Here is a 26,904-nt window from a genome sequence, read left to right as displayed (position 1 = left end):
GTTAAAACTCTACTATGCAATAAACAAAACTCAGAAAAGCTGCTTGCTTCGATGGGCCCGAGCTCATTTACCATGAATTGATTAACGTGGACCCCGGCTTAAACAAGTTGAAAAACTTATTCGGGTGTTACTATTTAGTGGTCAATTTTACGAAATATGTACTGTACTGTGCAATCTACTAATAAAAGTTTCAATCAATCAAAAACTCATCTAAGATGGAGTGATGCAAGGTGTAAAAGTGTTTTGTGGTCTGACGAGTCCAGATTTCAAACTGTTTTTGGAAACTGGTCGTCGTGTCCTCTGGACCAAAGAGGAAAAGAACCATAAGCACAAAGTTCAAAAGCCAGCATCTGTGAGGGTATGGGGTTGTATTAGTGTCCAAGGCATGGGTATTTTACACATCTGTGGAGGCACCATTAATGCTAAAATGTACATACTGGTTTTGGAGCAACTTATTTTGCTATCCAGGCAACGTCATCATGGACGCCCGTGCTCATTTCATCAAGACAATGCCAAGCCACGTGTTACAACAGCGTGGCTTCATAGTAAAAGAGTGCGGGTACTAGACTGGCCTGCCTGTAGTCCAGACCTGTCTCCCATTAAAAATGTGTGGCGCAATATGAAGCCTAAAATACCACAACAATGACCCTGGACTGTTTAACAATTTAAGCTGTACATCAAGCAACAATGGGAAAGAATCCCACCTGTAAAGCTTAAAAAATTGGTCTCCTCACTTCCCAAACGTTTACGGAGTGTTGTTAAAATGAAAGGCCATGTAACACAGTGGTAAAAATGCCCCTGTGCCAACTTTTTTGCAATGTATTGCTGCCATTAAATTCCAAGTTAATGATTATATGCAAAAAAAATCAAGCTTCTTAGTTGGAACATTAAATATCTTGTCTTTGCAGAGTATTCAATTGAATATAAGTTGAAAAGGATTTGCAAATCATCGTATTTTGTTTTTATTTACGAATTACACAAGGCGCCAACTTCACTAGTTTTGGGGTTTGTATGTATATTGATGCAATTTCTTTCCATTTCACTAAATAATCACTTATTTATCTATCTTCAAAAAACAGTGCATTTGTAATAAGAAATTATTTCCCACATTTATTAAATCCATGGAAATGTGTGTACAACTGGATATAAGAGCCCTATAGAAAAAGTGGTGGTCTGACATATCTGTGAGGTGGCTCCATGCAGTCAGCCAGATTTTGGAACTGTCTGCATTACTTTATTTAGAATAAATACATCGATTATAAATGTTTACTAATCGATTTTACACTCAAATTCTAATGCGAGCTAAAATTCAATCCCCCTCCCCCACAATCAATCAAACCTCTACTAATACTGGACTTCAATACATTTGACACATGAATGCAATTTAATTCAACACACATGTCAAATCTGCTTTAAAAAAAGTTGCACTTTTTTTTATAGTGAAGCCTTGACATCTGAAGCGTGATGTAGCTTCAGCATAGCTACTGTAAGTGCTAACCTTTTTATCACATTTTAACAGCAACTTCGTACTAGGTTAGCCTGTACGCTGACAAAAACAACATGCTCAAACTTAAAGCTTGTAATGTTTGTAGCTGACTGACGGATAGTTGGAATGCCGTATTTCCTTGAATTGCCGCAGGGCATATAATATGTGCCTGCCTTGAATTACTGCCGGGTCAAACTCGCTTCGCAAAATAATTAGCGCATGCTTAGTATTACCGCCTGGTCAAACTCGTGACATCAGAAGTGACACTTCCCCTATCATCATTTTCAAAAGGGAGGAGGCTGATTTCAATACCGGTAATTTGAAATCACATAAGGGGAGGCGATTAAGTACGATTCAGTAGGATTTAAGGTCCAAGCTTACATCACACTCAAATTTTGACTGCATACCTTTGGTAAGTGCCGGAGTGAGAAAAAGTTTTAAAATATAAACCGCATGCCTTTGGTAAGCGCGGGAGTGAGAAGAGGTTTTAAATCAATTAGCGCCCCGGCGGCAATTCAAGGAAATAGGGTAACTCTATTTCTTTTAAGAAGTGTAGCAAATCCTTGTTTTCTAGCTGGGTCACGTTAGTGGCAGTATCATGTCCAAATTGAAGGTTTTTTTTTCCATTTGTGATGTTACTAAAAGATTCAACTTAAAGGGCAAGCATTTGGGTGCTTCTTTCCCTCGAAAGTGCAGCAAACAAGCAAGGCTCTAGGGCGGGGGACAGCAACCCTTCGGCTCTTGAGCCGCATACGACTCTTCACCGCCGCCTTAGTGGCTCCCTTGTGCATTTTCAAAAAAAGGATTGAGAATGGAAAAAGATGGGGGAAACATTTATTTTTTTTGTTTTAGTACGGTTGTTGTTTGAGGACAAACATAACACAGACCTTCCCAATTGTTAGAAAACCAACTATTTGATATGTATGAGTATTTGGTGAACATCGTTTTGTCCTTCTTATATCGGCGGTTCTTGAACCCACCATAGTCTGGACTGTGCAACAGTTTGTTTACATGTAAAATCTTCCTCTCCTTCTTTGTCTCATTTTGTCTACCAAATGTTTCATGCTGTGCGTGAATGCATAAAGGTGCGCTTTGTTAATGTTATTGACTTGTAGGAGTGTAATCAGGCTATTTAGGCTAGCTGTATGGACATCATTATGCCTCATTTGTAGGTATATTTGAGCTCAATTAATTCACTTTACTTTTATCCCCTTTGTGTATAATTTAGTGTTGCATGTCTCATGACACATATCTATTTTTAATATTGGCTGCATTTCAGATGTTTGTGTGCCATGTTGTTCCAGACCACAGCAAACGTTACCTAGCTTGCCAAAGTATGTAATGAATCTATTAAAAGAAGACATCCTGCCATTTCCTTTAACTTGGACACACACATTTATACCTTTGGCCATTAAAAGCCAGTAATTTCAAGCAGTTATCTCACCTTCTAAGTAAGTAGCCTCTGATTTACTAATGGTTTCTAATGTTGTAAAAATATGTATTTTTTTAAATATCAACATTTCTGTCAACGAAGATTTGCTTCAGCCTGCGACACAAAGTCATTTTGATAGTAGGCTTTTATAGCTAATACAGACACTTACAAAATGTGTTGCCTTCATTATGAGACTTATACACGGGTTTTCATTTTTCCGGCTCCAGACAGATTTTTTTTTGTTGTAATTTTGGTCCAACATGGCTCTTTCAACGTTTTGGGTTGCCGACCCCTGCTCTATGGACACATATTACTGCTAGAACATCATTAAAAACCACATTTGCATAATATGGGACCTTTAATGTTTTGTTAATAGTTTTGTCAGTTCAGACTACATTACTTTTTTACGCATTTTATTATTCAGGTGATTAATGAAAACACTCCTGATTTTTTGTAAATGTTCCATCCAATTGCTCGTAGTCTTTGCAGCATTTGCAATGTATTCCATATGCTTAATGTGCAATAAAACTAAAATACTTTTACTACGTTTCGCATATTAAGACTGAATGGGTGACATGTGATTTAATTGACACAAGTAGATCGTTTTTCTACATTAATTTAATAGTTTGGCCTTGGCAGTCTGAAAAGTGTGTGTGTGTGTGTATGCATGCCTGTGTAAGGACTTGACTGTGTAATTTAATCCAGCTGTTGCAGCAGGTTACATTCTGGAGTCTTAAGACTCTCCGGTGATCCCACACAACTTTTGCTGCTGCTGCAACCTGGCTGACTTAACCTTTGCACAGTTCATGTGATCTTACCCACGTTGAAACGTGAGGAAAATGATCCTCAGAGACGTGCTCTTATATAGGATTGCATTCTTCCACAGTTCTCTAGGGGCAACTAACGTTTAACCTTTTTTCACTTAGGGCTGGATACAGAACAGTAAAAGATGCGGGGACCACTTTGACACATTGTACACATTCTAGACATTGAAAACACTCCAGTGTAGGTTAATATACAGTACCAGTGTTCCTCATAGCACCACAGAAAGATTTGGCGCCACCTACTGTTCACCCTTGCCCATAAACGCATAATGGAACTGTCAATGTACAGTAGCTACTTACAAGTGGGTACAGTCGATGGCATCATAACTCTGCGTCTTAAAGGGGAACTGCACCACAATTCTAATGTGAAACAAACACACTTTTTTGTGTATTCTAATTTGTAAATAAACACTAACAAAAGTCAGGTAACACTGTTTGTAATGGGATTTGCTCTATTTTGCCTATAGCGTGCATTAAAAACATCCAAAAAACCTCAATGAGTGTTTTCATATTCACACTGTAAGTACAGTATACCGTATTTTTCGGAGTAGAAGTCGCACCTGCCGAAAATGCATAAAAAGAAGGAAAAAAAACATATATAAGTCACACTGGAGTATAAGTCGCATTTTTGGGGGAAATTTATTAGATAAACTCCAACAAGAACAGACATTTTAAAGGCAATTCAAAATAAATAAAGAATAGTGAACAACAGGCTGTTATATGACACATATAAATAACTAACTGACAAGGTGCCTGATATGTTAACATAACATATTATGGTAAGAGTCATTCAAATAACTATAACATATGGAACATGCTATACATTTACCAAACAATCTGTCACTCCTGATCGCTAAATCCCATGAAATCTTCGTTTTCGGTGTCGCTTCTAAACAATTCTGCCAACTCCAAAGGAAGACAATGCGCCGCTTCCTCTTCTATCGCAGGGGTAGGGAACCTATGGCTCTAGAGCCAGATGTGGCTCTTTTGATGACTGCATCTGGCTCTCGGGTACATCTGAGCTGACATTGCTTAACACGATAAGTAATGAATAATTCCACTTGTAATCAGTGTTAAAAATAACGTTCAAAATATAAAACACTCTCATGCTTTTTTATGTTCAAGGAGTTGCGTTAATGGTAAGAAGTAAATTATTTATTATTGGTTAGTGTGGGGCTTTCCCTCCTGAGGGTTCTTCAGACCACCAAGCACCGACATGAGAGCCTGTTTCAGGGTTACAATATTGTTTTATTTTTAAAAAAGTCTCTCAGTTGCTCTCCAGCAATTGCATTTTTCTCTTTTGTTCTCGCTTGCGCTCTGGCTCCAGCCCCAACCCCGTCTCCCCTCCTGGCTGCTGCTTCTAACAGAGTGACAGGTGATTAGATAACAAGGCCCAGGTGGGCCTTTTGCGCACCTGTCGCTGATTTCGAAGCCGTTCCTGGCACACCCTGCTTCGCTGCAGGCCACACCCCCTCCACAATTCGCTTCAGAATAACAATGTTTTTACAAAGAATAAGAGACTTATTGTACTCTAGAAATGTTGGTCTTACTTAAAAATGCACGCTTTTAGTTGTGTTCAGTGTTAAAAAAATATTTTATGGCTCCTACGTAAATACGTTTTGAAATATTTGGCTTCTTGGCTCTCTCAGCCAAAAAGGTTCCCGACCCCTGTTCTATTGGTACGTCGCTTACGTCAGAGTCATCGTCAGGTGCAGTTCCAATTATTCCAGCCTTTCTGAATCCGGACAGGATGGTTTCGGTTGTCACTGAAGCCCATGCTTCGTCGATCCATCCGATGACATTCAGAAAAGTTGCATGGTGCATTCTCCTGGTTGCCGTGAAGCTGTGCTCTCCTTCCATCATCCACTGCTCCCACAGTCTGCGCAGGACTGCCTTAAAGCTCCTATTCACGGAGATGTCAAGGGGCTGGAGTATTTCGGTTAAGCCTCCGGGGATGATGGCAGGTATGGAGTTTACTCCAAACTTTCTTTCTGCTGCTCGATTGCCGTTTCCTGCTGCGTATTTCACTACTTCTAGCTTGTAACCTGCAGTATATGCTTTTCTTTTCGGTGCCATTTTTGTTCAGCCCTTTGTTTTTATAAGTTACCGCCAATGTACTGTAGCAGGTAGCGCCTTCTTTCCCACAATGCACTTCTGCCATGACCCGCCTCCGCCGAATTTTCATTGGGTGACGTGTGTGACAATTGCTGTAGCATCTTCTTTTCCCACAATGCATTTCTGCCATGACCCGCCTCCGCCAAATTTTCATTGGTTGACGTGTGTGTGTGTGACAATTGCTGACATCCGGCTAGTCTCATACTGAATGAGATAAATAATATTTGATATTTTACGGTAATATGTTAATAATTTCAAACATAAGTCGCTTTGGAGTATACGTCGCACCCCCGACCAAACTATGAAAAAAAACTGCGACTTATATTCCGAAAAATACGGTATATAAAATGTAGTAAAGGCACATTCACAATAAAATATAATATTTACGTGTCTTGGTTATTTTACATCCGTCCATCTATCCATCCACCTTCTTTCGCTTATCTGGAGTCGTGTCGCGTAGGCAACAGCCTAAACAGAGCATACGCTGGCGTATTAAATTTACAGACGCATCGCAACCTTTGCTATATCCTTCAGCAAAAACAGTTACTACTAATCACGGCAGTCTTCATGAGAGACTACAACGACAACTATTTCAGGACAAATGATCCAGAACCCTATATTTTTTAGCCTACAGAGGATGAGCTACAAGTTTTAGAAGCTGACTGATAAGCAGATCCAGCAAGTAGCACCATTGCTAAGTGCTAAACAACAAATACAAACTACGAACATAATAAGTAAAATCACTGCGCAGTGTCTGCTCTTACTGGGATGCCGACTGATGAGATGTTCATATCTTCCCGTTTAGATGAAGAATTTATCATTATCCTCACAAAGGCTTAAAAAAGTGCCATAAACGAGCGTCTTTGTGTTTTTCTTGCCATCTCCAGGTCTAATTTGAATGTCAAAGTTGACTAACTTCTCGTTTTATGGCGACGACCTTTTATTATTCAAGTTTGAGTCATTAGCTATGAACTACAATTAACTTTCCCCAACTCAGAGGTGATGCAGCATCTCACCGTCTCAGTATGACAATATAGCAGCATAACCTTGTTACCCTCTGTGATCACGGCACCACTAAAAGTATTTTGTTTCTGTTGGCGCTCATACCAATATCACTAATACTTGGTTGATATTCAGTATTGTGGAAGCACATTTCTCACTTGAGAAATATTTCTGAGGTGATAGAAACAGTTTTTGGTCAGTTGACGGCAGTGCCCCTCCAAAGACATTGACTGATCAAACACAACCCCCAAGTTTCTGAAGCTGCTTTTAACAGATGCACCCACAGCATAAGGGGTATCTTTTTCTCGGGAGCAAATATCAGAGTTTCCGTTTTGTTAGAAATTATCTGGAGAAAATTTGAGGACAACCAGTTTTTGATACAGGATAGGCACTCCAGGAACTCAGATAAAAAGGGAAACTCTGAATCAGCACTTACCAGACATTTCTGCACCCCAGGGTCCTGACAAACACCAGAATGTAAGACCGACAGCAGATGCAACATCATGGCTAATTGTGCAATTTTGCAAAGCTATTTGAAGAAAACGTTGAAATTGTTTGTGTTTGTAGGCGACAAAGCAAGTATTAAATAAATGAATGATAAATGGGTTGTACTTGTATAGCGCTTTTCTACCTTCAAGGTACTCAAAGTGCTTCGATACTATTTCCACATTTACCCATTCACACACTGATGGAGGGAGCTGCCATGCAAGGCGCTAACCAGCACCCATCAGGAGCAAGGTTGAAGTGTCTTGCTCAGGACACAAAGGACGTGACGAGGTTGGTACTAGGTGGGAATTGAACTAGGGACCCTCGCGTTGCGCACGGCCACTGCGCCACGCCGTCCCTGTCCCTGTCATATAAAACTAGTGTTTTATATGACAGTATTTAAAAACAGGTTCAAGACAAGACAAATTGCTTCATAATTTGCTGACCCTGCACGGACAGGGGTGAGCCGAATCTTATCCAAGCTGATTCGAGGTGAAAGGCGGGATGCACACTCGGGTAGTTGCCAGGCAATCGCCGGCATTTTTAGGGTCAAAGGTTAAACAAAATCTCCATTTGTGGTTTATTTGCAGCCAGCAGTCAATAGGATGCTATTATCACAGCGCAGTGCAGCTGGTGTCAGCATGTATTAGCTGCTTCACAGTATCTGCTCGTTCTAAGCCAAAACTGCCTGCATGCAGCTGTGCATTAGCTAACATTGGCGCCCTTCCTCCTGAATTGACCACGGCTGGACGTGCAAAAAGTAAAACTAGCTAGCAGAGTGCGCCCACGCCGTTCCCTTTTTGCCTTTTGTAAAACCGTCTGGCTCTCGTTTTCTGAAATGCTTGGTTGATAAGCAGCCGGCAGACAGCGTGTTGAGGATTAAACGCATTCACTGAGCAGAGGCTTTGGTTTTGATAAATACATACTTCCTTCTGGGAGTCCTGTCTGTGACACATCAGAGAATAAGGGTGATTAAGACGGTGGCGTCGGACCGTAAAGCACAGATGGTTGGCACACAAAGCTGGCTTGTTCGACCGTGATATACACGTTATGGTGACATCTTGCTTTGGGTTTATCCTGCAATCTAATTATTCTTTTCATCACATTATGGTGTTCACCGTTTCTCTCTAATCCGTTGTGTCATCTCGAACGGCATCATAGTGCTTTCTCAATGTTAATAATATCTGTTGTAGAAATACCAATGACACCGCAACATCCAATACCAACAAGATGTCTTATTTTCTTAAGTACATCACAAGACTTTTCGGAAGTGCATAATTTGCATTAAAAAAAATATATTCATCAACAGTTTATTAGCATACGAGCTTGCCCTGGAAGACGACACTTAAAGGTCTCAAATTAGACTTTTTTCACCATTTTATTGTAACAGATGCCATATATCACATTCAACAACATAACATAGGGGCTGGGGGGGTTAGGCGATAGAGTTATGCTCGGTTTGATGCAGTGCCTGGTTTCGGGCTAACGGGCGGAGCCACCCTGCGCAAACCTACCCATTAGCTACCTGACTCTTTAAGCTAGAGGTGTCAAACGGGCGGCCCGCGAACAGGTTTTATCCGGCCCGCATGATGAGTTTGCTAAGTATACAAATTAACCTGAATTTTTTTAATGAAAGAAACAGCTCTTCTACAAGTGTCTACTGGATGTTGCAATAGCAATTCTTTGTATCTTTGTAGGTCAGGGGTCGGCAACCCGCGGCTCCGGATCACTCTGATGTGGCTCGGCTGCAAACTTACCGACCCCCCCATTTTTCCGGAAGGTTTTCTGGATTTCAGTGCCTCTCCCATAAATCTCCCCAGGAGAACATTCTGAGATTTTCACCCGGACAACAATATTTAAGGCGTGCCGAGATGGCAATGCCTTAAACGTCCTCTTGACCATGTCGTCGCGTCCACTTTAATACTATACTATCTGAGTGCCATCCCGCCACATCTAGTGTGCGGCTGCTGACTCAACGTGCAAGCGACCGCAAGGCATTCTTGTTCAACAGCCATACAGGTTACAATGAGGGTTGTGATATAAACAACTTTAACACTCTTACTAGTATGCGCCACACTGTGAAACCACACCAAACAAGAATGACAAACACATTTCGGGAGAACATCCGCACTGTAACACAACATAAACACAACAGAACAAATTCCCAGAATCCCATGCATACCTAACTCTTCCGGGCTACATTATACACCCTCACTACCACCCCCACTCCCCCCTTCCGTGTGTCGATTGAGGTGGGAGGGGTTGGGGGGCGGGGTTTGGTGGTAGCGGGGGTGTATAATGTAGCCCGGAAGAGTTCAGGATACATGGGAATATGGGTATTGGTTCTGTTGTGTTTATGTTGTATAGGAACCCAACTGTTGATTGAACACCAATAAGCATTGATGGAGAAATTAGTAATTATTGGAGGGATAGTCGCTGGTGAACGCAGGCTGGTCCCCGCCCCAGCGTTACTTAATCCTGCCTGGGTAACAGCACTCGCCTGATTGACGTACTTGCTGAGGGTGCCGACATTGGCAGACAGTATTTGGAAGGTGGCTGTCGAATCACGCAGCAGTTGGTCATGATTATCAAACGTCTGTCCGAAACCAGTGTTTGCAGCGTGAAGACGTTCCCTTTCTGCAGGGTCCATGATGCCCAGTTGAATTGTCACGAATGGCCTTAGCAGGAGGAGGAGACCCCATGGCAGGCCAAGGACCAGATGGGGGGATTACGTCTCCTCTCTGGCCGGGGAACGCTTCGGGATCCCCCAGGAGGAAGATGCTAATGTTGTTGCCTGAGCAGTTGTCCCCGCGACCCGATTTCGGATAAGCGGTTGAAGATGATTTGATGGATGCATGCATGGATGGATGGATGGATGGATGGATGGTCTTAGCCAGAGTAGGACCATAGCGCAGTGGGAGAGTGGCCGTGCGTAACCTGAGGGTCCCTGGTTCAATCCCCACCTAGTACCAACCTCGTCATGTCCGTTGTGTCCTGAGCAAGACACTTCACCCTTGCTCCTGATGGGTGCTGGTTAGCGCCTTGCATGGCAGCTCCCTCCATCAGTGTGTGAATGTGTGTGTGAATGGGTAAATGTGGAAGTAGTGTCAAAGCACTTTGAGTACCTTGAAGGTAGAAAAGCACTATACAAGTACAACCCATTTATTCTTCTGACCAGGCTAAAATTGCATTTATCATAAGCCTGTTGCTGACAAAGCCGCCACCTGGTCCTTGGTAAAAATGTCACCACTACCCTTGTGTACTAGAGAAATGATGAAAGGGTTTGATCACCCTCTAAAAGGTAGAGAAGCAGGACTTTAAGCAAGGAAACCTTTCTGTGGCCACATACTCCATAGACTTGCGCATCCTGGCTGGCGAGAGCAGATTTGGTGACGTTGCTACACACAGCATTTTCCGCAAAGTATTAAATTGTCACATCAAGAATGAACTTGCTACCCGTGATGAAACTGCCATCCTGGACACACTTATAAACTTAGCCATTCGCCTAGATGACAAAATAAACAAATGCGATAGAGAAGACGCTAAGGAGAATAGCCGATACCTTACTTCTTCGACTATGGAAGCAACATCGACAGCAGCAAGAGCCTACCCTGTTATCATCCCTGCCATAACCGTCACTCGTCAGCCTAGAAAAGCTGCAGAGGTGCCCATGCAGTTGGAGTACAAGTATCCGCTGCAGAGTGAGCTCGTTTGCAGAGATGTTGTCTCTACCGTTACAATTGCACCAGTCGTCCTCTCAGGTAGACGGCACTCGCATCTTTTTTTCCTCACGCCTTTTTTCATTCTGCGGTGGGGGAAGCATACAGCCAACAATAAATGATTTGTGTAAGTACTTCAGATGCGCGGATAGTCAATTATATCATCCGCAACCGCATCACCGAAGTGGTCATCCACCCGAACCGACATTTTATCACAACCGTACCCGCCCGCCAATCGCCCGCTGAATTACATCAGAGGTCGGCCGCCTTTACCACTCACAGAGCTATTTAAACCTGTTTCACAGAGTAATGAAGACAATTGGAGCCGCTAACGTTCTCGCGACTAACCAATAGTGTTCATCCTGATGACAAGAATGAGGGCGTGCTGTGAAGCCATTGCCTTTGACACCTTCAACAACATGTACGAACCGATTGTTAGTCCAGCAACATGTTGTGTGCAGCGTCCACAATCACACGTACAAGATTGAAAGGCATTTTGGGTGATACAGAGTACACTGATGGTTGTGATATAAACAATTTTAACACTTACTAATATGCGCCACGCTGTGAATCCACACAATACAAGATTGACAAACACATTTAGGGAGAACATCCCCACAGTAACACAACATAAACACAACACAACAAATACCCAGAATCCTTTGTATTCGTGACACTTCCTGAATATATTTCACACCCCCGCGCCCCCAACCCTGCCCACCTTACCGACGCACGGGGGGTGGGGGTGGGGGGTGGCAGGGTTGGCTGATAGCGGGGTGTATAAAATAGTCAGGAAGCCTTATGGATACAAAGGATTCTGGATATTTGTTGTTTTGCGTTTATGTTGTGTTACTATAAGGATGTTCTCCCGAAATGGGTTTGTCAATATTGTAATGTGTGGCTTCACAATAAGAGTGTTAAAATTGTTTATATCACAACCATTAGTGTACTCTGTGTCGTGTGCGTGTTGCCGCGGAAGCCACACACATGTTACTGGACTGACAAGCAGATCGCACATGTAGAAGGCGACAAAGCCAATGGCTTCATAGCACGCCCCAATACTTATTATCTGGGTGACTGCCGGCAGTCATTCTAGAGAATAATAGCGTCTCCTATAGTCTTCTTCGCTTTACGACACTGGTCTTAAATGGCTCTTTGAAAAGCAAAAGATACCGATCTCAGAACCATGTATATCAAACATTTCCGGATGGTTCAACCGCCACCCGCCCGAATTTAATTAAAATCTATTTTTTCGTCATGTCACCCGCCCAACCCGCGGTTTATCCGCGGACTCCGCGGTTGAAATCGCAAACCGCGCATCTCTAGTAAGTACCTTCAGGCTCGTAGATCTGGAAAAAGACTTAAACTTTCAGGACTTAGTCAGGTGGGGAAGGATTGTCAAGATTGTTACATTTATTGACCTAGGGGTCGATGATTGCTTCATGCACTCAAACTTTGTGGACATTTGATAAAATTGCTAAAGTTAAACTTTGTTCTCCTTAAGAGATCTGGTTTTTAGATGGCCGTTTACGAGCGAGGAAGATGCATCAAACTAAGACTTTGGCGTTACAGCTATCGGATAATCACCATAAGGTTCTTTATTCTTCCGTGTCAATTGGCACCTATTGTTTTAGGTGTCCCGTGGCTTGATCTTTATAATCGTAGTATTGATCGGGGCAGAACTGGAATACTTTTTGCCACGCTAATTGTTTGTGTTCGGTTGTTCGACTGTGCCTATACACCAGGGCAATGCTTACACCATTCAGCAGTTGTTGTATCCTGATTCTGGATAGGTAGATATCTTCAATGTAACTAGACTGAAAGGGTTGCCAGAGACTTCTCTTCTGTGTGTTCAGCAAAAATTGTTCCGACATTTGATTAGGTTTTGGAGAGCAGTGCAAAAAGAGGCTACGCGATAGTTAAACAAGACAGGACAAGACAAAGAGACAAGCAGGGCAGACAAGGAAAGGAGAGGTAGTGCCACCGCCTTTGCCTACAGCCAAGAGAGAGAAAAAAAATATTTCCTTGTCTCTCGCGGCGGGTCTCATTCGCCCATCTTCCTCACTATTGGGTGAGGGGTTTTTTTTCATTCAGAAAAAAAGACAAGTCTTTGCGGCCCTGTATTGACTAACGTGGTCTTAACGACATATTTTTGAAGACTAGCTTTTCTTTGCCACTAATGGATTCGGCATTTGCTTCTTTATCTTCAGCAGCTGTTTTCACTAAATTAGACTTATGCAATGGCTATCACCTGGTGAGAAATAACGAGAGGGATGAGTGAAAGACCAATTTTAACACCCCTATGGGGCATTTTGAATAATTAGTCATGCATTTTGACCTCACTTTACCATTATTGATTAACGTGGACCCCGAATTAAACAAGTTGAAAAACTTATTCGACTGTTACCATTCAGTGGTCAATTGTACGGAATATGTACTGTACTGTGCAACCTACTAATAGAAGTTTCAATCAATCAATCAAACTGATGCGCCTGTGATTTTCCAAAATTTAATTCACAATGTCCTCATGGACATCATGATCAATCAATTCTGTTCTATGTACCTTGATGACATTCTTATCTTTTCCAGAGAGCTCCATGAACATGTCCGCCCTGTCCGTCTCATCCTACAGTGGTTATTGGAGAATTGTCTATGTTTAAACAGAGAAGTGCAAATGTAATTCGCCATCGGTGTCGTTTAAGGGATTCATTGTGGAGAAGGGCCGTCTCAAACCCGATCCTGCCAAGATCCAGGCAGTGGTTGAGTGGCTTTTTCCTACATTAAAGGCCTACTGAAATAAGATTTTCTTATTCAAACGGGGATAGCAGATCCATTCTATGTGTCATACTTGATCATTTTGCGATATTGCCATATTTTTGCTGAAAGAATTTAGTAGAGAAGAACATTGACGATAAAGTTCGCAACTTTTGGTGGCTAATAAAAAAGTCTTGCCTTTACCGGAAGTAGCAGACGATGTGCGCATGACGTCACGGGTTTTAGGGCTCCTCACATCCTCACATTGTTTATAATCATAGCCACCAGCAGCTAGAGCGATTCGGACCGGGAAAGCGACAATTTCCCCATTAATTTGAGCGAGGATGAAGGTTTTTGGATGAGGACATTGAGAGTGAAGAACTAGAAGAAAGAAAAAAAAAGGCGATTGCAGTGGGAGCGATTCAGATGTTATTAGACACATTTACTAGGATAATTCTGGAAAATCCCTTATCTGCCTACTGTGTTGCTAGGGTTTTAGTGAGATTATAAAGTACCTGAAAGTCGGAGGGGTGTGGCCACGGGTGTTGTGACCGCCACTGTCTCCGTGGGAGGAGGTAATAGTCGCCGCAGCAGCTGCAGGAGGACGCAGGCTCCGCTCATAGCTATGGTAAGAGCCAACTTATCACCACAATTTTCTCACCGAAACCTGCTGGTTGACATGTGGTCGGGATCCATGTTCGCTTGACCACTCTGTTCCATAGTAAAGCTTCACCTTCGGGAATTTTAAACAAGGAAACACCGGCTGTGTTTGTGTGGCTAAAGGCTTAAAGCTTCCCACATCCATCTTTCTACTTTGACTTCTCCATTAATAATTGAACAAATTGCTAAAGATTCAGCATCGCAGATGTCCAGAATACTGTGTAATCATGCGATTAAGGCAGACTACTTATAGCTTGGATCGGGATGGAAAATAATGTCTGCTACAACCCGAGACATCAAACGCACGCGTCATCATACTGCGACGTTTTCAACACGACACTTTGCGGGAAATTTAAAATTGTAATTTAGTAAACTAAACCGGCCGTATTGGCATGTGTTGCAATGTTAATATTTCATCATTGATATATAAACTATCAGACTGCGTGGTCGGTAGTAGTGGGTTTCAGTAGGCCTTTAAGGAAGCACTTGCAAAGGTTTTTGGGTTTCGCTAACAGGTGATTCAGCTGCAACTTTAGCAGCAAAGCTGAACCTTTGACAAGGCTCACTTCCACTACATTCTTTTGAGGCCGCCTTTTGTCTGCTAAAAAAAATGTTACTACAGCACCCATACTTATGCACGTTGATACTGCTTTACAATTTTTTGTCGAAGTTGATGCATCGGATACTGGAGTTGGAGCAGTTCTGTACCAGTGATCCCGGTCGTCCAGAGGCTTCATTCTTGTGCCTTTTTCTCTTGTCGCCTCACAGGGGACTCTTACGCCATTCCTTATCGCCGTGTTTATAAGAACTTGGCATACACCAGAACTGAACAAAGACTTAATTCCTGCCAGGCACCATGGTCTCTTTTTCTCACACACTTCAACTGCTCGATTACTTATGGCTCCTGCAACATTGAGCCTGATGCGCCCTCCAGAATATACGGGCCTGCCGCTGAGAAGACCACTTGGGAGACCATCACACCTGTTGCCCGAATGATCGGAGCAATCTAATGGGAACTGAAGATAATGGTGGCCGATGCTGCCACCAAAACCAAGGTCCATGGCAACGTTCCTACAGGCAAGCTGTTCTTCCCCAAAAAACTGAGGTCTGAAGTCCTGCAATGGGGATGTGCATCTAAAGTGTCTTGTCATCCCGGTGTCAAGTGCACTTTGTGGTTGGACTCACAGACGTGGCGAGCGATGGGAAGTGATGTCAAGGACTTTGTCAACACCTGCTCTGTCTGTGCCAGAGGCTAAAAAATATGGTAAAATGGGTTGTACTTGTATAACGCTTTTCCACGTTTTTTTTAAGGTACTCAAAGCGCTTTGACACTATTTCCACTTTCACCCATCCACACACGCATTCACACACTGATGGCGAGAGCTGCCACGTAAGGCACTAACCAGGACCCATCAGGTGCAAGGGTGAAGTGCCTTGCCCAAGGACACAACGGACGTGACTAGGATGGTAGAAGGTGGGGATTGAACCAGTAACCCTCAGATTGCTGGCACGGCCACTTTCCCAACTTCGCCACGCCATCCCCAAGGCCTCTTATTGTCTTCCAGATGGTTTTCTTCATCCTCTACACATTCCTTGACGACCATGTTCCCATTTTACATTGGACTTCATTTCAGGGCTTCCAGTTTGCCGGTGCAACTCTGTCATTCTTAATGTGGTCGACCAATTTTCATAGATGTCACACTTCATTCCCTGTCTAGACTACCTGCTATACCTAGAGACTGCTCGACTAGTCAAGCATGTTTTCGTATCCATGGTATCCCTCTAGACCTGGTCCCTGAGAGGGGACCCCAATTCATCCAGAGTATGAAAGACTTTTTCAAAATGTTGGAGGCCACCCACAGTCTTTCGTCGAGATATCTTCCCCAGACCAATGGCCAAACATAGCAGGCTAACCGGGAGCTAGAGGCGGCACACTACTGTGTATGCCACCATCACCCATCATCCTCATCCTCCCACCCACTTTGGGTGTAGTACGCTCATAATTCCCTCACCTCCTTAGACCCGGGTATGTCTTCTTTTAAGGTCTCCTATGGTTGCCAGCTGATTCTTTTCCCTTGATCTTTTTCGAAGATCTGAATTTCATCTCTTCACTAGCACATTAGCTGAAGTCATTCGGTGTGGTGGGATACAAGGGTGGCTTTGTCCTCGACGGTTGCCTGGAACTCAAAGCTGGTGGATGGCCACCGGACGAAGAGGTTGGCTGTCGTTTCAGGTCCTACCCCTTGTTGTGGCAACTTTTTTTTAAAGTGTTTGTTTTATTATGGTTTATCGTTGTTGGTTTGTATGTTTTGCACCTAGCGATGCTTCTGGTCCTGCAGTATCACAATAAAGCTTCACCCGTTTGTCACGTGGCCTCTAAAATTTATTGCTCATCCTCTTTGTGTTCGGGCTCAAAAATACACTGTTCTGGATAATGATTTTTCCCCAAAGTAATTGTTGTTGGCTCTCACAACATCTGCAAGATTGGCATTGTTGATAGGGAAGGGATCTGTGGTTCCTACGCGACATCATGGATCACATGACTGTCTTCTTCATTAACTCTCAAAATGGAGCGGGAATCTCTATGAGATTGATACTATTGATACTATATCTATTTTTTCGCAATCTTTGGAATTATTTTGGGGTCATAAATCATATATTTATGATGATAGCTTTAATAAAGAGACAACTTGTTTTTCCACTCTGCTGTTACTTTAAACTCTCCAGCTCACCCACTCAGTGCCAGTTAATTCCTGATGCTACACCCTTGCAGTCGTGTTCATTTCCTCTGTTCTGACTCCACTTGCGCTCTTTGTACCTGTGGCTCTGCTCCGGTGCTGCCATGTAGTGTTAGCTCGTTTGTCTCCACAGCTTTTTAGTGTGTGACATCCGTTTTCTCACACCTTTTGTGTGCGGCTTTAGTTGTTTTTTGAGTGCACTTTTGGGTATTACTTTTAAATAATTTCCTCTCTGCGTTGAGGTCCTACTCTGGCTAAGGCTTATTGTGGCATGCACAACTGTTAGTAACATTATCATAGTTATGTGAGCTACATGATAACATTTAACTCACATATTGATCAAACTAAAAAAATAAATGATCAAATCTACAGTTCACAACATCTGTAACTGATTGGCACATGGTTGGCAGAGCTTTATTGTAGATGTTTTAAAATGGTGGGCTGTATCATAGCTGTGATGAATGACGTTTTTTCCCTCATGACATCACTTATACTGTGTAGTTCAAAACCAAACACATTGTCATTAAGGAATGCACCAAACAAGTCACAAGATTGTTTTCCACACATTTCGTACTTGTGGTGCACGATACATATCGGACCGATAACTATTAGTCCAATATGAGGAAATAAATGTCATACCGATAAATTTGATAGTATAAAATAGCTTGTAAGTTAGATGTATAAAACCCAAAACCAGTGAAGATGGCACGTTGTGTAATTCGTTAATCAAAACAGAATACAATGATTTGCAAATCCTTTTCAACTTATATTCACTTGAATAGACTGTTCGAGCTGAGAAACAAATTTTTTTTAGCAAATAATCATTAACTTAGAATTTAACGGCATTGCAAAAAAGTTGGCACCGGGGCATTTTTACCACTGTGTTACATGGCCTTTCCTTTTAACAGCATCCAGTAAACGTTTGGGAACTGAGGAAACCAATTTTTTAAGCTTTTCAGGTGGAATTATTTCCCATTCTTGCTTGATGTACTGTACTTCTTAAATTGTTGAACTGTCCGGGGTCTCCGTAGTGCTATTTTAGGCTTCATATTGCGCCATACATTTTAAGTGGGAGACAGGTATGGACTGCAAGCAGGTCAGTCTCGTACCCGCACTCTTTTACTAAGAAGCCACGCTGTTGTAACACATAGCTTGGCATTGTCTTGCTGAAATAAGCAGGGGCATCCATAATGACTTTGCTTGGATGGCAAAATATGTTGCTCCAAAACCTGTATGTACCTTTCAGCATTAATGGTGCCTTCACAAATGTGTAAGTTACCCATGCCTTGGACACTAATACACCCTCATACCATCACTAATGCTGGATTTTGAACTTTGTGCCTATAACATTACAAATAATTATTTTTCTCTTTATTCCAGAGGACACAACGTCCACAGTTTCCTAAAACAATTTGAAATGTGAACTCGTCAAACCACAGAACACTTTTCCACTTTGCATCAGTCCATCTTAGATGAGCTCGGGCCCAGCGAAGCCAGCGGCGTTGGCTTTCGCTTTGCATAGTAGAGTTTTAACTTGGACTTATAGATGTAGCGACAAATTGTAGTTACTGATAGTAGTTTTCTGGATATGTTTCTGAGCCCATGTGGTGATATCTTTTACACACTGATGTCGTTTTTTGATAGAGTACAACCTGAGGGATCAAAGGTCACGGGCATTCAATGTTGGTTTTCAGCCTTGCTGCTTACGTGCAGTGATTTAGATTAGATTTAGATTCAGATTTATAGATCTCCCCTTTGGGAGAATTCATTTTCCCTGCCGTACATTTAAACTATAGACATTACACATCACGAACAAAAATAACAAAAATACATCATACATGACCAACACATTTACACGCTTGTCAGGGAGGTCGGCTGGTTCTGCTGTTTAGGGCGGTTATAGCTGCAGGGATAAGGTTTTCCCAAGGCGGGCCCTCCGGAAGTTGACCACCATGCTTGACGGTAGGGTGGTGTTCCTGGTATTAAAGGCCTCACCTTTTTTCCTGCAAAAATATTGTTGGGTTTTGTGGCCAATAAGCTCAATTTTTCTTTCATCTGACCACAAAGTTTTCCTCCATAAGATCTTATCTTTGTCCATGTGATGTCAAATGAAACAAAATTGTAGCTGTATGGCCATAATACCCAGCAATATGCTTTGATGAGAAAAGTTGAGGCCTTTAGTCCCAGGAACACCATTCCCACCGTCAAGCATGGTGGTTGTAGTATTATGCTCTGGGCCTGTTACGCTGCCAATGGAACTGGTGCATTAAATGGGACAATAAAAAGGGAGGATTACCTCCAAATTCTTCAGGACTACCTAAAATCATTCCGGAGGTTGGGTCTTGGGCGCAGTTGGGTGTTCCAACAGGACAATGACCCCAAACACACATAAACAGTGGTAAAGGAATGGCTAAATTAGTCTAGATTTAAGGTTTTAGAATGGCCTTCCCAAATTCCTGACTTAAACCTGTGGACAATGCTGAAGAAACAAGTCCATGTCAGAAAACCAACAAATGTAGCTGAACTGCACCAATTTTGTCAAGAGGAGTTGTCAAAAATTCAACCAGAAGCTTGCCAGAAGCTTGTGAATGGCTACCAAAAGCACCTTATTGCAGTGAAACTTGCCAAGGGACATGTAACCAAATATTAACATTGCTGTATGTATACTTTTGACCCAGCAGATTTGGTCAAATTTTCAGTAAACCCATAATAAATTCATTAAAAAAAAAAAACTTTATCAATGTTTTTTGTGACCAACAAGTATGTGCTCCAATCACTTTATCACAAAAAATAAGAATTGTAGAAATGATTGGAAACCCAAGACAGCAATAACATTATGTTCTTTACAAGTGTATGTCAACTTTTGGTCACGACTGTGTATATATATAGTTTATCATTATTAAGTTTCAATATGTGTTCTTTTCCTCCAGTGTAAAGTGTCAAAAATGTGCAGGGATTTATGTTTTTTTTTTCAATCCATCCAGGCAGTAAGCATATCTTAGCACGCAACTTCCTTTTTTGTTTAGTACAAAGTATTACGACAAGAACATACAGTACCTTTTTTTCTTAAATTGGTGGTTGGGGGAAATGTTCTGTTGTAACTCAGATAATAAAAGGTTGTCTAGTATAAAGTATAAACAATGTGCAGGGCCATAGTTGTGTGTTGTTGTTGGTTTTTTTTTTTCAAACCATCAAAATGTATGACTGCAGGCTACATCCTGGTTCACGGAGCCTCATGTCATCAATACATTAAAAAAAAAAAAAATGTAGTTGAGGGAATGTACTATTATAACTAAAACAGTAAAAATATCAAATACATTTCTCAAACAAAAGTATAAAACATCTGGAAGGCTGTATTTGTGTTGTACTGCATTTTAAATCCATCTATTGCAGGGGTCTCAAACTCAATTTACCTGGGGGCCACTGGATGCAGAAACTGGGTGAGGCTGGGCCGCAAGAAAAGATTTCTTAAAAAATCTAACATGCGCTTTTTAATGAATTCACCTTCCATGAATGGCTTTCAGGCCCTAGCATTGCAAAGGCAGAAAAGCCAACCCTCACGATTTTTCCGGGAGACTCCTGAATTTCAGTGCACCGCCCGACAATCTACCGGTGCAAACATTTTCCAGAATTTGTCCCAATTTTCACCCGGCCGACATTATTAAGGGCTGCCGTGATTGCACTGCCTTTAACGTCCTCTACAGCAGTGGTTCTCAACCTTTTTCAGTGATGTACCCCATGTGAACATTTTTTTAATTCAAGTACCCCCTAATCAGAGCAAACTATTTGGAAAAAAAGATATAAAAATAACAAAAAAACTTGTTGAAAAATAAACAAGTAATTCAATTATAAATAAAGATTTCTCCACATAGAAGTAATCATCAACTTAAATTGATTTCTTTGGGGATTGTAATAGAGATCCATCTGGATTCATCAACTTCATTCTAAACATTTCTTTCCCAAAAAAATAAATCTTTAACATCAATATTTATGAAACATGTCCACAAAAAATCTAGCTGTCAACACTGAATATTGCATTGTTGCATTTCTTTCAACAGTTTGTGAACTTACATTTGTATTTTGTTGAAGTGTTTTCCAATAAATATATTTATTAAGTATTTATGACTGATAGTTATTTTTCAGAATGCTCTTGATAAATCTCACTTAACCCTTGGCATACCTTCACATAGCGTACCATCTATAAGAGAACACGTGCTCTACAGCCCGACATTGCGCACAAAACACAACTAAAGTGACAATTGTTGATCATGTTGTGCGAGATTTGTGCAGAACAACGTTAGTGGCTGCAAGACGTACTCACTCAACAGCCATACAGGTCACACTGAGGGTGGCCGTATAAACAACTTTAACACTGCTAAAAATATGCGCCACACTTTGAACCCACACCAAACAAGAATGACAAACACATTTTGGGAGAACATCCGCACCCTAACACAACTTAAACACAAGAGAACAAATACCCAGAACACCTTGCATCCCAAACTCTCCCGGGCAACAATATACACAACCTCAACCGACGCAAGTGGGGACTGTGGGGGGTTGGTGGTAGCGTGGGTGTGTGTATTGTAGCCCGGAAGAGTCAGGGCTGCATGGGATTCTGGGTATTTGTTCTGTTGAGTTTGTGTTGTATTACGGTGTGGATGTTCTCCTGAAATGTGTTTGCCATACTTGTTTGGTGTGGGTTCACAGTCTGGCACATATTTGTAACAGTGTTAAAGTTTTTTTACGGCCACCCTCAGTGTGACTTGTGTAGCTGTTGACCAAATATGTCTCGGAACATAAAACATGTGTAATGCTCAGACAAATGTAACAATCAAATAGGCTTGCACGCTGTCTGTACAGGAGTCAGAGGGCGCTAGGAACAGTGCCATTGCGGCACCCCCTGAGTATTGTTGATTGGGTAGAAATCGTCAGGGATTACCACAGAATGGATACCCTGATATTAAGGGGACTCCCGTGAAAATTGGGAACGTTGGGATGTATGACGTTGTCAAGTTCCGTTCATATTAAACTCGGGGGCCGAACATACATTAAATTGTCATATCAAAGTGTGGGCCGCAAAATAATGTCTTACGGGCTGCACTTAGCCCGCGGGCCACATGTTTGAGACCCTTGATCTATTGGTATGTTGACACTTCACCCTCAATATAGTTTTATGTTTTAAAGAAATCACACCGTTTTTTTGTCATGATTATTATTCAAATTCTCGTAGTCTTGTTCTGCTTTAACCCTTCTGTTATGTTAGTAATAACAATTACATTTTATTTCATTCCTTTGTGCAGCCCTACCATAATTTTTGGGAACCCCCTGAAGTAGCAAACCGCCCGCCATGACTACTGTGTTCCCTCCTCTCGCTCTTTGTCTGCTCTCAGGGTGGCTGGATTGATTAATGCTCGCCTCGGATAAAATCCAAGCTAGAGGAACGATTTTGAAAGAACAGTGTGTGTATATGGGTATAGTGTTGTCTAGCAGTGTTTGTGTGCAGCTCTTTTCAAAGCACCCCTGCCAGCAAGCGTTTCAACTCATTATGCAGCAATGCGGGTCTTTGCATCATTATATGTTGACGCCCACATAGAGTATACTGTAATGCAGTTTGTGGTGTCACAAGGCAGGGATGGAAGTAAATATGTCAGGAAAGTGTCTATTGTTGGATTGTTTACAGCAGTGTTTTTCAACCTTTTCTAAGCCGAGGCACATTTTTTTAATTGAAAAAATTCTTAGGCACACCACTAGCACAAAACATTAAAAAATTAAACTCAGCAGCTGATGTTGACAATAAAAAGTAATTCTTGCAATTTGATATGAATTCAAACCATAACCAACCATGCATCACTCTAGCTCTATGTCGAAGTGCCCATTTATATTTGACCGTTTCATCGATGAATTTCTATCATTGCTTATTAGATACACCACAGAGCCTGCTCTTCTCACAAAGGTGAACTCCTCTGTCCATTCCTCCTGAAATGTACAGTACTCCTCATATTTTTTTCTTTTCGCCGTCTTCTTTGTCAAAAGGGTTTGCGCTGCATGAACTAACTAGTTCGCTGAAAGAAGGGACATTTACTTCTTGACCTCACAATGACCCGTGGAGCGACCGCATCATCCAATAAAAATAGAGGACTCTCCTGTACCCCGAAGGACAGCTGGGTTTGGCTGAACCACCCGCAAGCTTGAACAGGTGCGGTAGGAAACGGATGGATGGATTAAAATGCATGAGAATATTTTACTTTATTTTACTTTACTTATCATGTTAAGCAATGCAAGCTAAGATTTATTTGAGACCCAGAAACAGTCATGAAAAGAGCCACATTTGGCTCGTGAGCCATAGGTTCCCGACATCTTGTTGTGGCTGTTTTTTTTCCATTGATGTCATCGTGTAGGTCAGGGGTCGGCAACCGTTACCACTCAAAGAGACATTTTGGCCCGTTGCACAAATTAAAGGAGACAAGGGGAGCCGCAATCATTCTCGCGAATAACCGCTGGTGGTCACCCATGTAACAGTAATAAGGGCGTGCCATGAAGCCATTGCCTTTGACTACATCATGTACAGACAGCTTGCCAGTCCAGTAACATGTTGTATGTAGCTTCCACAGATACACGTACACGACTGCAAGGCATACTGGGTGACGCAGAGTACACTGAAGTTTGTGATATAAACAATTTTAACACTCTTACTAATATGCACCACACTGTGAACCCACACCAAACAAGAATGACAAACACATTTCTGGAGAATATCCGCACTGTAATACATTATAAACGCAACATAACTATTACCCAGAATGCTATGCATCCACGGCTCTTTCGGGCTATATTATACACCCCGCTAGCACCAATACCCGCCCCATTCTTCTTTAGTGTATGTAATTCTTTCCCATTCTTGTTTTATGTAGAGCTTCAGTCGTTCAACAGTCCGGGGTCTCCGCTGTCGTATTTTACGCTTCATAGTGCGCCACACATTTTCGATGGGAGACAGGTCTGGACTGCAGGCGGGCCAGGAAAGTACCCACACTCTTTTTTTATGAAGCCATGCTGTTGTAACACTTGTCTTGCTGAAATAAGCAGGGGCGTCCATGATAACGTTGCTTGGATGACAACATATGTTGATCCAAAACCTGTATGGACCTTTCAGCATTAATGGTGCCTTCACAGATGTGTAAGTTACCCATGCCTTGGGCACAAATACACCCCATACCATCACAGATGCTGGCTTTTGAACTTTGCGCCTATAACAATCCGAATGGTTATTTTCCTCTTTGTTCTGGAGGACACCACATCCTCTGTTTCCAAATATAATTTGAAATGTGGACTCGTCAGACCATAGAACACCTTTCCATTTTGTATCAGTCCATCTTAGTTGAGCTCGGGGCCCAGCCAATCCGGCGGTGTTTCAGGATATTGTTGATAAATGGGTTTGGCTTTGCATAGTAGAGTTTTAACTTGCACTTACAGATGTAGCGACCAACTGTAGTCACTGACAGTGGTTTTATGAAGTGTTCCTGAGCCCATGTGGTGATATTTTTTACACACTGATGTTGAATTTTGATGCAGTACCGCCTGAGGGATCAAAAGTCCGTAATATCATCGCTTACGTCCAGTGATTTCTCCAGATTCTCTGAGAAGATTTTACGGACCGTAGATGGTAAAATCCCTAAATTCCTTGCAATAGCTCGTTGAGAAATGTTGTTCTAAAACTGTTTGACAATTTGCTTACAAATTTGTGACCCTCACCCCATCCTTGTTTGTGAATTACTTAGCATTTCATGGAAGCTGTTTTTATACCCAATCATGGCACCCAACTGTTCCCAATTAGCCTGCACACCTGTGGGATGTTCCACATAAGTGTTTGATGAGCATTACTCAACTTTATTAGTATTTATTGCCACCTTTTCCAACTTCTTTGTCACATGTTGCTGGCATCAAATTCTAAAGTTAATGATTATTTGCACAAAAAAAAATGTTTATCAGTTTGAACATCAAATATGTTGTCTTTGTAGCATATTCAACTGAATATGGGTTGAAAATAATTTGCAAATCATTGTATTCTGTTTATATTTACATCTAACATAGTTTCCCACCTCATATGGAAACGGGGTTCGTAGTTTTAAATGTTTACTTCTATAAGCTAGTTTCAAAGTAAAGGGACTCATAATCAGATCAGATCTAAGGCCAAAAATTACACCCCCAGTGACTAGTGACAAAGGATGTCTGAAAGGTTGTTAGCATGTTAGAAAATCAACAGTGGATCAAGACTGATGCGTTTTATTAAGTAGGCTGACCATATACTGAAATCCTAAAAAGAGGACACATATATGCGTGCCAAGGCCGGGACTAGGTGAAAATTTGCCAATGATACTTGAACTTGCTTTATAAAGAATACATTTGTTTAAATAAAGCATTTTTTCTCCTTTGTTGACAGCAGTGTTGGCGCTAGGAATTTTCAAAAAGGGGTCCCATGGACCACATCAAGTCATAAAAATGGGGTCTTACGGTAAATGTTTGGGGTCCCACTTTTTTGTAAGCGTTTTGAAAACAAATGATAAACGTATGCATTACTCTGCCATATTTCACAATCTATATTGCGTTTTAAAAAAAGGTTGTCATAAACGTTACTTAATTCATTAAAACAAATAATATAACAAGAAAACAAATGTATATGCATATGTAAATGTATTCAGTTATAAACATTCATTCACCTTCTTCTTTCCTTCATGGATCTAAACTTCACTGCTGCTGGTAGTTTTTTCTGTTTGTATTTAACAAGTTGTAGGTGTATTTATTTCAGTATAAAAATGTAAAACGTGTTTTGCTTTGGTCATGAAATGATGATAATGGTGTGCCAGGGCATACATCAACTTCAGATCAATTCCTCATTTCAAAATATTTTATTTTTTGTTAAATGTTGTTTTTTTTGTCTGTTTGTTTTCTGCCCTTTTTTGACAAACAAAACTATGTTTTTGTATGGCAAACACACAAAATATGCCAAATTTTTCAACAAAAATATTTTTGAAAGTGGAATATTTGATGTGACGTAAGGTGGGGGAAAGGGGTAGGAGGTAGTGGGGGGGTGTATATTGCAGCATCCCGGAATAGTCAGTGTTGCAAGGGGTTCTGGGTATTTGTTTTGTTGTGTTTATGTTGTGTTACGGTGCGGATGTTCTTCCGAAATGTGTTTGTCATTCTTGTTTGGTGTGGGTTCACAATGTGGCGTGTTAAAGTTTTTTATACAGCCTGCCTCAGTGTGACCTGTATGACTGTTGACCAAGTATGCCTTGATTAACAATCAATCCACTACCTCGCTCTCTCGGTCTTTGCCCCTCCCTCACAACTGTTGCTGTGTGCGCACACCTTCACAATTAGTTTAGTTTTTAACACATCTTAACCCTGTACATACATTAAAAATACACGCAACCTTGACACAAAATGCAGGACATTTGAGGTATTTAAGAAACCCCGCCCGGACACCCCGGACAGTCACGCGAAAGAGGACATGTCCGGGGAAAAGAGGACATATGGTCAGTCTATATTAAGGCAATGGCAATTATTAAGCATACTCATCAAAACTGTCTAGCAGTTAAGAAATATCATATTCAGTTTTGCTGTTATTTTGTCTTTGATCTTGTACTTAAAAATGTATCATGAAAAAGTGGGGTCAGAACGATAATGA

At 41.6% G+C, this 26,904-nt stretch overlaps 1 protein-coding gene across 5 annotated transcripts in view; it reads left to right on the top strand.

Annotated features, from left to right (window-relative positions):
• Positions 1-26,904, top strand: part of srgap3 (SLIT-ROBO Rho GTPase activating protein 3) — a 247,138-nt gene that overhangs the window by 94,265 nt on the left and 125,969 nt on the right. The window lies entirely within an intron of this gene.

The sequence above is a fragment of the Nerophis ophidion genome, linkage group LG16, assembly GCF_033978795.1.
Source record: "Nerophis ophidion isolate RoL-2023_Sa linkage group LG16, RoL_Noph_v1.0, whole genome shotgun sequence".
Taxonomy (NCBI): Eukaryota; Metazoa; Chordata; class Actinopteri; order Syngnathiformes; family Syngnathidae; genus Nerophis; species Nerophis ophidion.
The sequence above is the reverse complement of the archived record's forward strand: the minus strand, read 5'-3'. Positions and strand labels throughout refer to the sequence as shown.